This window comes from Marmota marmota, unplaced genomic scaffold (assembly GCF_001458135.2).
Source record: "Marmota marmota marmota unplaced genomic scaffold, marMar, whole genome shotgun sequence".
In the NCBI taxonomy this organism is placed as follows: domain Eukaryota; kingdom Metazoa; phylum Chordata; class Mammalia; order Rodentia; family Sciuridae; genus Marmota; species Marmota marmota.
Genome location: NW_026000026.1, coordinates 67,317,838 through 67,329,884, shown reverse-complemented (window position 1 = coordinate 67,329,884; position 12,047 = coordinate 67,317,838). Strand labels below are relative to the sequence as shown.

The following is a 12,047-nucleotide window of genomic DNA, read 5'->3' as shown; positions in this document are numbered from 1 at the left end:
AAATATATATATATATATATATATATATATATATATATATATATATTCTGACATAATTTCTCATATATGGTAAAGATCCCATAAATGTTAAAATAGGTACTATGGTTCTTAATGTGGTTGCTAATATTATGATTATCACTAGCAATAATTTCTATGTGCACCATGTATCATGGATATGTTTATTTCATTTATATTTAAAGATGTAAATAACACTGAGAAACATTTTAAAATGGTATCAAAAGTCTTTTGGCATATACAAATAAAAAAGATCGGTAGATTGACCTAGAATTCTGCAAACTTGCTGAATTCATTTATTAATTTTCAACAGTTTCTATGATTTTATTATGATTTTCTGTATAGAAGATTATGCTATCTTTAAATAGAAATAGTATGACTTTTTACTTTCTAAACTCAATGACTTTTATTTTCTTTATAATTAATTGTCTTCTCTAGGACCTTCATGACACTGTTGCACAGAAATGGTGACAGCAGAGATTCTTTTTTTTTTCTTTTACCTATACATGACAGTAGAATGTATTTTACTATATTATACATACATGGAACATAACTTCCCATTCTTGTGGTTGTACATGAGGTAGAGTAACACTGGTCATGTATTTATATAGGAACACAGGAATGTTATGTCTGATATTTTCTACTGTTTTTCCTATTCTCATCTTTTAAATCTCCCCTCCCTTCCCTTCATTCCCCTTTGTCTAATCCAATGAACTTCTATTCTTCCTTTCTCCCCACTTATTGTGTATTTGCATCCACATATCAGAGAGAAAATTCAGCCTTTAGCTTTTTGGGATTGGCTTATTTTGCGTGATGATCTCCAGTTTCATCCATTTACTTGTAAATGCCATAATTCCATTTTTCTTTATGGCTGAGTAATATTCCATTGTGTATATATACCACATTTTCTTTATCTATTCGTCTGTTGAAGAGCACCTAGGTTTGTTCCATAGCTTAGCTATTGTGACTGGAGCTGCTATAAGCATTGATGTGACCATGTCACTGTATATAATAGCTGGCATTCTTGAAGAAAGCATTCATGTTAAGTATTAATTTGGAGGTTTACATAGAGGACTTTTATCAGTTTGAGGAAATTCTATTATTACTTTTTTTGAGTGTTTTTATCATGAAAGGGTATTTATCTTTTTCATTTATATGTGATCATATGTATTTTTCCTCCAGTCTTTTAATTGACTTTTGGATGTTAAACAGATCTTGTTTTTCAGCTCTAAACTTTCTAATCCCCTCTCATCTTATTGGCCAGAAATGTATCACATGCTGACTAGAAATAGGAATGGAATTAATATGGTTGATTTAGGCAACTCAAGATTATCTCCTCGATTTTCCTGAAATTCATAACAATCCAATACCTGAGCAAGATTTGAATTCTGTAATCGATGATAGAGAGAGAAGGGGAAATCTACGGGTAGAGAACAAACCAAGTTATAGAAATTTACACATATGTGCATTGGAAGTGATGTTATTTTTAAGATGTTCACCTTTGCATAGGTACAACTTATGTTCAGTGCTCCTGAATTTCAAGCATTCTGGTCTCAGTTTATGTGACATCAAAATTTCAATAAGTATAATCAGGATTGTGGTTTTATCAATACAGAATTGGGCTATCAGAAAATACAGCTTCATGATTGATTTAGCATTGCTCTACCTAGATATTTATAATATCAAAAATATTTCAGTTCACTACATGGCTTTTTAAAACAGATGCAATTACTGGAAATCTAAAAACAAGTTGGTAGAGTACCTAATGAATTCTGGCCTTGTGTTATTTATGAAATTGCAAAAAAAAAAATAACAATTATAAAAATGTTATTTGGGCTGGGGCTGTGGTTCAGTGGTAGCGCACTTGCCTGGCATATGTGAGGCCCTGGGTTGGGTTCTCAGCATGGCATATAAATAAATAAAGGCCTATCAACAACTAAAAAAAAATATTTATTTTAATGCTATTGAAGTTTTTCTGCATTAATCATTTTTACTTGCTGTATGATCAATTATATTATTTCTCAGTGCTTGTTTTGGGATCTGTTTACAGATTTTCCTTTGACATCTTTTCTGATGCTTTCGTCCATGTCTTTTAGAACACCTATATGTTAAAAATGAAGAATTCAGAAATCATCATGCAGCTTTTCTGCTTTCCTTTGGATATAGGTGTGGGTCTATTTATTAACTCATTATGCTCAGTATATCATTCTTTATCTCTGTCAATCTCTTTAGAGAAAAAATATATAATTTTCCAAAGAGGTATCACCAATGTCACAATTTCTGCAAAAGCCTTGCACATTTGAAGCAGTCTCTCCACCTGCTAATACAGATGGCTTGTATCATTTAAGAAAGCCAAATGCTACTCTTTAAAAATTAATTAAGCCTTATAAAGTAAAGGTATCCTCTGTCATACTTGAAATATTAAAAAAATAGTAAAATATTCAATTGAAGTCAAGATATCTTTGTCATAAAATATTTTTTTTAAAATTTTTTTGTAGATACTATTATATGTCCTAAGGAACAAAAAAATAGTATAGTCCAACTGAATATAGATATTTGATATTTATTCTCTCTGATACTCATATTTTTATTAGATGCTGTGTACATGTAAAAAAAAAATTTACATAGACCAGAATAACTGATTCACTAAATTTTGCAACCCTTCACCCCAAGTCTTTAACCTCTCCTAATACCCCAGCTTATTGTTGGCATGTAACCTCATGTTTCTTTGAGCTTCCTTTTGTACTAATAACTTTGTCACATGATAGCTTGGATTTTTAATAAATGTTTTATATCTCTTTTAAGTTATGAACAAATATTTATACATGTAAGAAAAATACATTATGTTAGACAAAACAATATTTTTCTCTCTGACATAAACAACAGGAAATCCCAGTTTGGTTGGGGGAGGGGAGCGCATAAGGAGTTCTTGGGGCAGGCTCATTCTCCTTGTTTTCCTGTTATCCAGAGGGCACAGCCATGTTCTGCTGTGAGAGTTCATCTACCAGAACACTTTCCAGACAGTAGAAGGAAAGACAAAAAAGGCAACTATTCATCTCCTACTGTCTTCTCATAGAAAATATTGCATAGCATTTCTTTTATATTCTCATGGTCTTAAGTATAGTGATATACTTAACTGTGGTCTATAAATACACTATAGTACAATATTAAGGATAATGATATCCACAATTAATGGGAATATTTTTTAAGCAAAGTATCACTAAGTCAAGCTAAAATTTGTGATTCAGATTATTAAGAAAGAAGGTGATAAATAATATTTCAAAGAAATGAGCTATCTGTGCAAAGCTTAGTCTACCAATTTTTATTCTTGTTCAGGGCAAAAAAAAAAAAAAAAGATGTATTTAAATGTCCCTTGCCTCACACATTACCTAACACATTGCCTTGCTCAGAATAGACACTCAGAAACTTAGTAAGCATGTAGAATATATAAGTGAATTAAAAAAAAAAAAAAGGGAAAGGACACTATAATGCTTGTAGAGATTTTACTATGAAATAAAATTTCCAATTCCAAATGTTTTTTAAATACTCTGTGAGTATATAAATGATCCATTTATTTTCATTATTTTTTTTAAATTGTCTAGCACACATTTGTTTAATCTTAAAGATAGAAGCTGTCAGTTTGTTTATGCATAACAAATATTACAATGTGAATTTGTACATTCAACACTCTATATTAATGGCCATAGAGCACCAAAGAAATTTTTTAGAAAACTTTTAATAAATATATGTATGATTGATTAAAGAAGGTACGATTTGAGCTTTAGTTTGAAGCGTATATTTTTTTAAGTCAAAATTTGGAAAAGGGGAGAAGATGAAGATAGGAAGAAAGAGGATGATGGGTGCTAAATAAACATGAAAATTTAAGTGGCTGTTGAGGAAACCCAGCTGCCTGCAATGACGTCCTGGTTCTAAGATCTAATGTTTGATGTATACAATAGCACTTGAACTTCAGGATAAACCTGTACTTCTTTATACACATTGAAAATCTTAAGTAGCACTTGACAAAATTGTCCCATGAGAAAAATTCATCTGGACACCAAACTATCTAGACTTGCTAAGTAAACTCATTCTTTTCTTATTTTAGACTTTTGGAACCGTGTTCACTGAAAATAGGGCTTATCATTGATGACTATAGATTCCTACCTCAAAAATGTCATTGAGTTTGTACAAACCTTTCCTGCATTATCCCTAGGAGCAGAGATTTATTTACAGAAATATTAGTAACATTTAAGTTGATGGGGAGCTATCACCTCATAGAATCTTTTCAAGGCCTTAAGGAAGGACACTAGGGACATTTTTTCTTAGGAAAATGTCTTTCAAAACCTTGAAAAAGTAAGATCTTTTTTAGTTTTTTTAAAAAGAAGTCTTCAAAACTAATCTTTACCACTTATAAAATCTATACCTTCCTCACCCACAATGTGAAGCACCTTTAATATCAGCAACTCATAACATTCTTTCCATCCAGTAATCTGTCCATCAAGTTTATGTGAAGTAAACTAAGCTAAATATCTGCCAAGGTGTCAGGTAGCTAAGAAATACTTCTAATATGTTGAGGTTAACTATACTTTGCAAAAGTAGTTCTAATAAAATTGAAGAGTAATTTAATATGATTGCTCTTGAAGTGATTTCTGAATCATGATGAATATGTTCTTCCCTCTTGAAAGTATTAAAGTGGTTCTAGTTGTACATCTCATAATTAAAAATTATTTATTCTGAATATTCTCATAATAAACTTTTGAGTATAATGATAATAAAATATATATGAATAAAAGGAATATTTACTTTATATACAAATTGTAGCTTTCAATGATAATATGGAAGGGCTTTTGACCCGCTGCCCCAGGTCCATGTTACCTTTATATACCTGCATGTCTGCATGTATACACACACACACATACACACACACAAACACCATATCTACCATTAATGTAGTATTAGAATGTCCTGGGAAAACTAAACTTCTAATATCATATTTTGGAAAAGTTGGAGAACAGTTCTATATATTGCAATAAATTCACTCCTATTTCCCTAACTTGGTATTCAAACATAGATTACTATATCTTTGGATAGATATATATGTATAAATCCCAATTAAAATACTAACAGATCAAATCCAGCAGCATGTTAAAAGAATAATATACCATACATATTTATAGCATTAACTCTAAGAATTACAGTATACTTCAAAGTTAGGGAATCTAAATTTTGTATAATTTATTAAATATAAAGCAATTAATATATATTAAAATATTATTGATAATTTTAAATCACATGATTGGTTAAAAATAGATAAAAACAATAGGATTAAAATTAGAAATATAAGTACTTTCTCAAATTCCCAGTGTGTTTATCAAAAACCAAATCAACATCATACTTAAGCATGAAAAAATTCCCATTTTTTTCCTGACTACATTTTTACTACATTTAAGAGAATTTCTATATTATCTGCTGATTTTTTAAAAATACATTCTAGATATTCTACCCAATGTGGTAAGACAAGAAAAAGAAACAAGTATAATATTGGAAAAAAAACATTTGTGGGTGATCTTGATGTCTGCTTTGAATATCCAAGACTAAAATTAATATTAAAAGTGGAAAGTTACACGAAACATATTATTGATAATTTTCCTCTATATCAACAGTAACAAAATAGAAAAAAATTCACAAAAATAAACCACTAACAGCAGAAGCAAAACAAAATTCCAAAGAATGTGTGTTATAAAAAAGTTTTATTTAAAAGAGATAAAAAGAGGGTTGAAATAAATGAATATGAATTTTCTTATTTTCTTCCCAAGTTAATCTATAAATTAAATGTATTTGCAATAAAATTGTCAAAAGAAGTAGACAAATTAAGTTTATAGACAATCTGGAAGAAAATGGGCAAGAAAACTTCAGGAAAAAAATGGGCAGTTTCTTAAATATAAAACTATAATATTTTAGTCCATATGATAATTGTAAAATAATGGGCTAACAGATTTTCCCAAATAAAATATAAAATTATCTATATTTATATTTAAAACATGATATTCACCTTTTCCATATTTTTGATGTATAGTTACATTGGTGTATATGATGAGTTTTAATTTCATAATTTTGGAAATATTAGGCACTTTTCATCATGCAGGTGTATATTGAAATTGATTGTAAAGTATCCCTTTATATTTAAACCCATTATTTGCATATGCAATTGGAATATGCCACATACTGGATTCCAAAGGAAAGTGATATACTGTCATATTCTATGCAAAACTATGAAGTACAGTATAAAATAGGTGATGATTCTGTATTTTTGTGAACACTGAAAACAAATTAGCAAGTCACAAAACAAAATAAATATGAATCCCTGAACAACAAACCACCATACAAAACTTTTAGCAAAATGATCCTTTCAAGAAATTCCAATATCATACTTTATCCAAGCAGAAAAAGTATCTTGCCAAATGTTAGTACACAGTCAAACTCAGGAAAAAGATAAAACACTATAACGAAAATTTGTATTTTGATAAATATTCTATCAAATATTTGTTAGATAAATAGTTAGATAAAATGTTAGATAAATCATGATTCCAAAACGTGAAAACCCACTCTTATCCCTGCAGTAGCAATCCATAACATTCTTCATTGCTGACTTTCACTGCACTATGACTTGGGTCACCAGAGTCTCCACAGAGCACATTGCTATTATTCACATTAAAGACATCTCTAAATCCATTTAAAATGATTCCATTACCACTGCCGCAGGCTGGCTGGGCACAAATGCCGCAGTCTGGCTGGGCACACAATCACGAGCCACCACACAGCTTGTAGATTCAAACAGCAACTCTTTATTCCCGAACTCACACCAGCCGTCTACAATCACGTTCTGGGGAAATCCACGTTCTCTGCCCAAAATCCACCCCCACTGGGCTTCTGTCTCCCAAAAAATACTGTCTGAATCCCGTGAGAACTCAAGGGGAACTCAGGCAGCAGGATACGCCCTATTCCCAGCAGGAATAATCTTAAACCTTAAACCTGGAACCTAAACCGGGAACGCCCTAAACCCCGATCCGCCCTGGTCCTTGAGCAAGGTCACCTACATGCAATGTCACTGCAAAATGTCCTATTTCCACGAGTCCTTCCACTAAGCAACATGGGGTACGCTGGCAAGGAAATTGTCATACCTACTTGGCTAATGGCTCCCAGCATACCACTTTTGTTTGTTTTACTCCTCTGTATAAAATTTAACACACTCTAACTTTAGTAATAATTTGAGTCTCTTTCATCATCTGTCATGCTCACTTCAAATTTGGGACCTAGTATTTACTCATCTCACTCATCCCTCCTACAAAAAGCCTTGTTTGAGTGATATTTGCATACTCATTTATAGCAGCACGATTCACAATAGCCATACTATGAAGCCAGACTAGGTGTCCATCAGTGGATAAGTGGATAAATAAAATATACATATACACAACGGAGTTTGTTCAGTCATGAAAAAGAATAAAATCATGTCATTTGCAAGAAAAAGGAGGGAACCAAAGACCATTATTTTAAGCAAAATAAGCCAAAGTCTGAACATTATGTTAAGCAAAACCCACATTTATGTTTTCTATCATATGTGGAAGCTAGAGAGGAAAAAGGAAAAGAAACCTGGAGTTGGGGGTGGGGGTGTCTCAAGAAAATGGAAAGGAGATCAGTAGAGGAAAGTGATCAGGGGCAGGGAGGAGAGGAGGGAAAGGAGAAGTACTGGGGAATGATAATGGCCAAATTACTTTGTTATGTTTTGTGCAAGAACAAATAAGTAACAACAAATCCTACCATTGTATATAATTGTAATAAAAATATGGAAAAATAAATAAAAAGCCTTACTGATCGACACATCTAAGGATAGCAATTTTCTGGTGAGTTTGACAGGTAGTTAATTCTTTTCCTATTTATTTATGTTATGTGATGCTTTCTTCTGGAGTTTTTCTGCCATATCATAAAAGATTTCCCAGAAGCGCCTAGAAGACTGTCTCTTGCATGAAATTGACAAGACTGTTTACAGGGGTCACCATTAGCTACAAGGAAGCCTGGGAGAGCAAATGTTTGGTGAAAAGAGAGGCATTTGTTCTGACCCATGAGAATTGATTCTCAAGTATGCAAATAAAAGTAATAATGACTTCTTTTAACAATTAAAAAAGATGTCAAGTTTGTGATATCAATGCAACATACTAATGCAACAGTAATATATTTCACTATCTACAAGGTGTGTAATAGCCATAGTATTAGCAATCTGAATAGTCATAGTATTTATACTTTTGGGGTGTACATTCTTGTTCGATGACATACCAAATCCCAGAGGGGCTTTGTATATACTTGATATTCATAAAAGTCTAACATTAGTTTGATTCTTAGCATTAGTTTAAAAGTTGTATATTATTTTATTTTCATAATCACCCAATGACTTTTATGCTACTTTCAACCTACCCATATATAATATGTGTATGTATATATTTTAATAAATATGAAGCTCCATTATGTTGACAACTTCTGTCCTTATCATTTAAAATTGGTGAATTGTCATTTTTGGGATATTGGATTATTCTAATTATATTTGTCTAAAACCACTTTTTCAACTTTTTATAACTTTATAATTTTCCCACTGAAATTGTGTTACTGTTTCATTTCCTCTAATTTCTGATTTTCTTGATTAAAAAAAATAACCCTCAGCAGCTCAGTTACTGTGTTCCTTTGAGGGTGTTATAACATTAGATTTGATCTTAATGCATCTGATTATTGTTCTATAGTACTGATAAAGTACTATAGAACAATAAGTCTTAAGTCTCAAGATCTGTGAGGGTAACAAAAATTTGACCTTTGATTACCTACGTAGTTTATGGCTCATTAGGCTCATTACACTTGTAAAGTGTCCACTAATAGGAGGTGGATGCTGTGCTGTGCCTTCTTCAAGGAAGGCATGCCAGTCAGCTTTGGCCTTTGATGCCATTTGTTCCATTCATAAGACTGTTTTAGATTAAAATACTTCTTGGTTTACATTTGTGTATGTAATTGTGTGTGTGTATGTATGTCTATATTTATACGTGGGCATGTATGTGAGCATATATATGGAAAAAAGCTGCCTGTGCTGACATTTGATAAATGTAGCATTTCAAACCAATAGGGGAAATAATGGATTATCAATAGATTATGTTTTGATAATTAATTATCCATTTAACCTTTTTAAAGTTAATTAGTTAGCACACACCATACCTATACATAAAAAGTTTAAAAAGTCCTCAGAAATTAAAACATTTAAAATAATCAGAATAAAATATAGCTCAATACCTTTTAGACCTCTAAGCAAACAAGGTTGACTAAATAAGAGAAAAATCACAGTTCTTGAAAGACATGATGAGAAACAACTGCACAAAGATCATAATATCTGTGCAGAAAAAATGATAAAATTTAAAATTCAAATGAAAGTTGGAAATCATATATACATGTTATAAAACAGAAATGATGATGATACTGAATGAAATACCACTTGTAATTACTACTGCCATCCTCAGCCTTCAGCGTGGTTTCTGAACTTTTTAGATGGCTGAAACTGGACCAAAACTAAATCCTAATTTGACCTGTATGTCTCTCTACACTGATCCCTATGGTGGAATGTGAGCTACTTACAGGTTGACCTATGAGTCCTTATTTGGAACATCAAACACATTTCTCCAAATCTATAAACTTCACTGAGAAACTCTTTGATATGAGTTGGTCGAATCTCTAGGCCATAGCGGGGTACCTTCCTCTTTCTTGTCTATGTTAGTACTTCAAGGTGAGCTGAGAAGGGCCTGGAGCTGGACTTTCCAGGAATATGGCCTGAGATCAGTGCTTTAGAGAGAGCAGGCTGGGTGAGGAATGCCTCAGGCGCTCTTTCCTGTTTTCTATTTACTGAAGCCTTGGTTGAGCAGGGCTGCAGGAAAGGCAGAGGGGAATAGTTTCAGTTCTGAATGAGTGATAATAGCTGGAAATTTTAAGTATGAGGTGAAGGAAGAATAGCTTCTCTGGCCAAATACACTACTCACTTGTATTTCCATTTTTCCAACCATGAATAGGAACTATACTTTGTGGTCTAATATTAGTTACATTTAACAAATAAGTGAAAATAAGTTACATTTAACAAATAAATGAAAAGCTGACCATTTTTACTTTGTTAACATCAACACTGCTTCAGCAACCAAGGCTTAATCTGTGGTCTGTAGAACACTACTATTAACTATAAAGGTCAGAACTCACCCTCCAAATTTACTCGAGGATTTTCAGAAAGTCCAAAATAATCAGGATAATGGGTTACCAGCATTTGGAATGTTTTTTTTCTAAAAAATGTTGTTACTCTTCTCAAGATGTTTTGTTGTCATTTCTATGAATGAAATAATCAATCTAACCTTGTCCATATTTAAACTAAAAGGATCTACCACCTTGTTCTGTTTATTTGCTGATATTATCACTGCTATGCCTTTAGTTGAGAGAGACTGAAATAACATGCTGGATTAATCAAAATGCTTTCACCATGTAAGATCTTCACCTACTTAAAAATAGGAGTTGAAAATAAGGGAGTTGAAAATCTTATATGTGCCTTTGAAACATGAACAAACAAATTATCCCATTTGATTCAATTGTCTAAAACCCATTGACAGCTGAACACAGAGGGAAAAGATCCATGAACTAGAAACAATGCAATATTTCTTAAGTATTTAAGATACTAAAGTTAATCCCAACATACCATTTTAAAAAACAAATTTTTGTAACAATGTATCTTAGTACAGAAAAAAAAGGGATTTAGGCTTCCTGTTCAAATTAAGAAACTGATATATGTACATTAATAAAAATAACTCACTAGATACTTGTAACTTCCTATGTTGTATGATGTAGAATTATATTAAGATCCTCCAGTGTGCTTCAGAATGATTTTTTCTCATATTTAATATGATCCAGAAATGAATATTAATATCCTAACACCACATTTCTTTTTACCCTCCATCCATTAAGAATAACTTGATAATATGTTCATAGATAGAGAAATTTCTAATTTGATCTAATACATTATTCCTGCATTTGGTCCAGACATTTCTTAACATTTTTGAGTGAAGAGCTATTTCAACCCTATGGTATGATTTATGTAAAGATACACACACAAACGCACACACACACATATCATTTCACATTTTTAGTACTTACCTTTAATAGTCGTTATATTCTTTTTTAAAGAAATATTTTATGAGTACAGCCTGAAAACTATTCTTTTAACAGATTTTCAGTGTACAATGCAGTATTGTTATATATAGGCATAATGGTGTACAGCAGATATCTACAGTGTATTCATTCATCCTATATAACTAAAAGTTCATCTTTAATAGTCATTGTATTCTTTTGTAAAATATATTTTAGGAGTACAACCTGAGAACTACTCTTTTAATGGAGTTTTACATTTACAATAGAGTGTTATTATATATAGGCACAATGGCTTACAGCAGATCTCTAAAACTTATTCATCTTGCATAACTGAAATTTTACAGCCATTGAGTAGCAACTCTCCCATTAGTGCAACACTTGTAACCACCATTCTCCTCTTGGCTTCTTTGAGTTTCACTGTTTCAGACACCTCATATAAGTGGAATCATGTAGTGTTTGCCCTTCTGTGACTAGCTTAATTCACTTGTCTTGAAGTCATCAAAGTTTATTTATGTCATTGCATATTGCAGGATCAATGAACATGAGAATGCTAAAATCTGTCAAGAACCAGGTTCTAATTCATTTGTATAAACATCCAGAAGTAGGATAGCTAATCATATGGCAGTTGGTTTTCATTTTTGGAGGATATGCCATATTGTTTTCTATAGTAGCTGACCATTTTGCAATCCCATCATCAGTATAAACAATTTCTAACTTCTTTACACCCCTATCAGCACTTATCTGCTGACTTTGAACATCTTTTCATATACCTGTTGGCCATTTGTATGTGTTCTTTAGAGAAAGATCTTTTAAAATCATTT

General features: G+C 31.8%; 1 protein-coding gene across 2 annotated transcripts in view; it reads left to right on the top strand.

Annotated features, from left to right (window-relative positions):
* Tmem232 (transmembrane protein 232) overlaps window positions 1-12,047 on the top strand; it is a 256,123-nt gene that overhangs the window by 96,912 nt on the left and 147,164 nt on the right. The gene's annotated exons all lie outside the window — the stretch shown is intronic.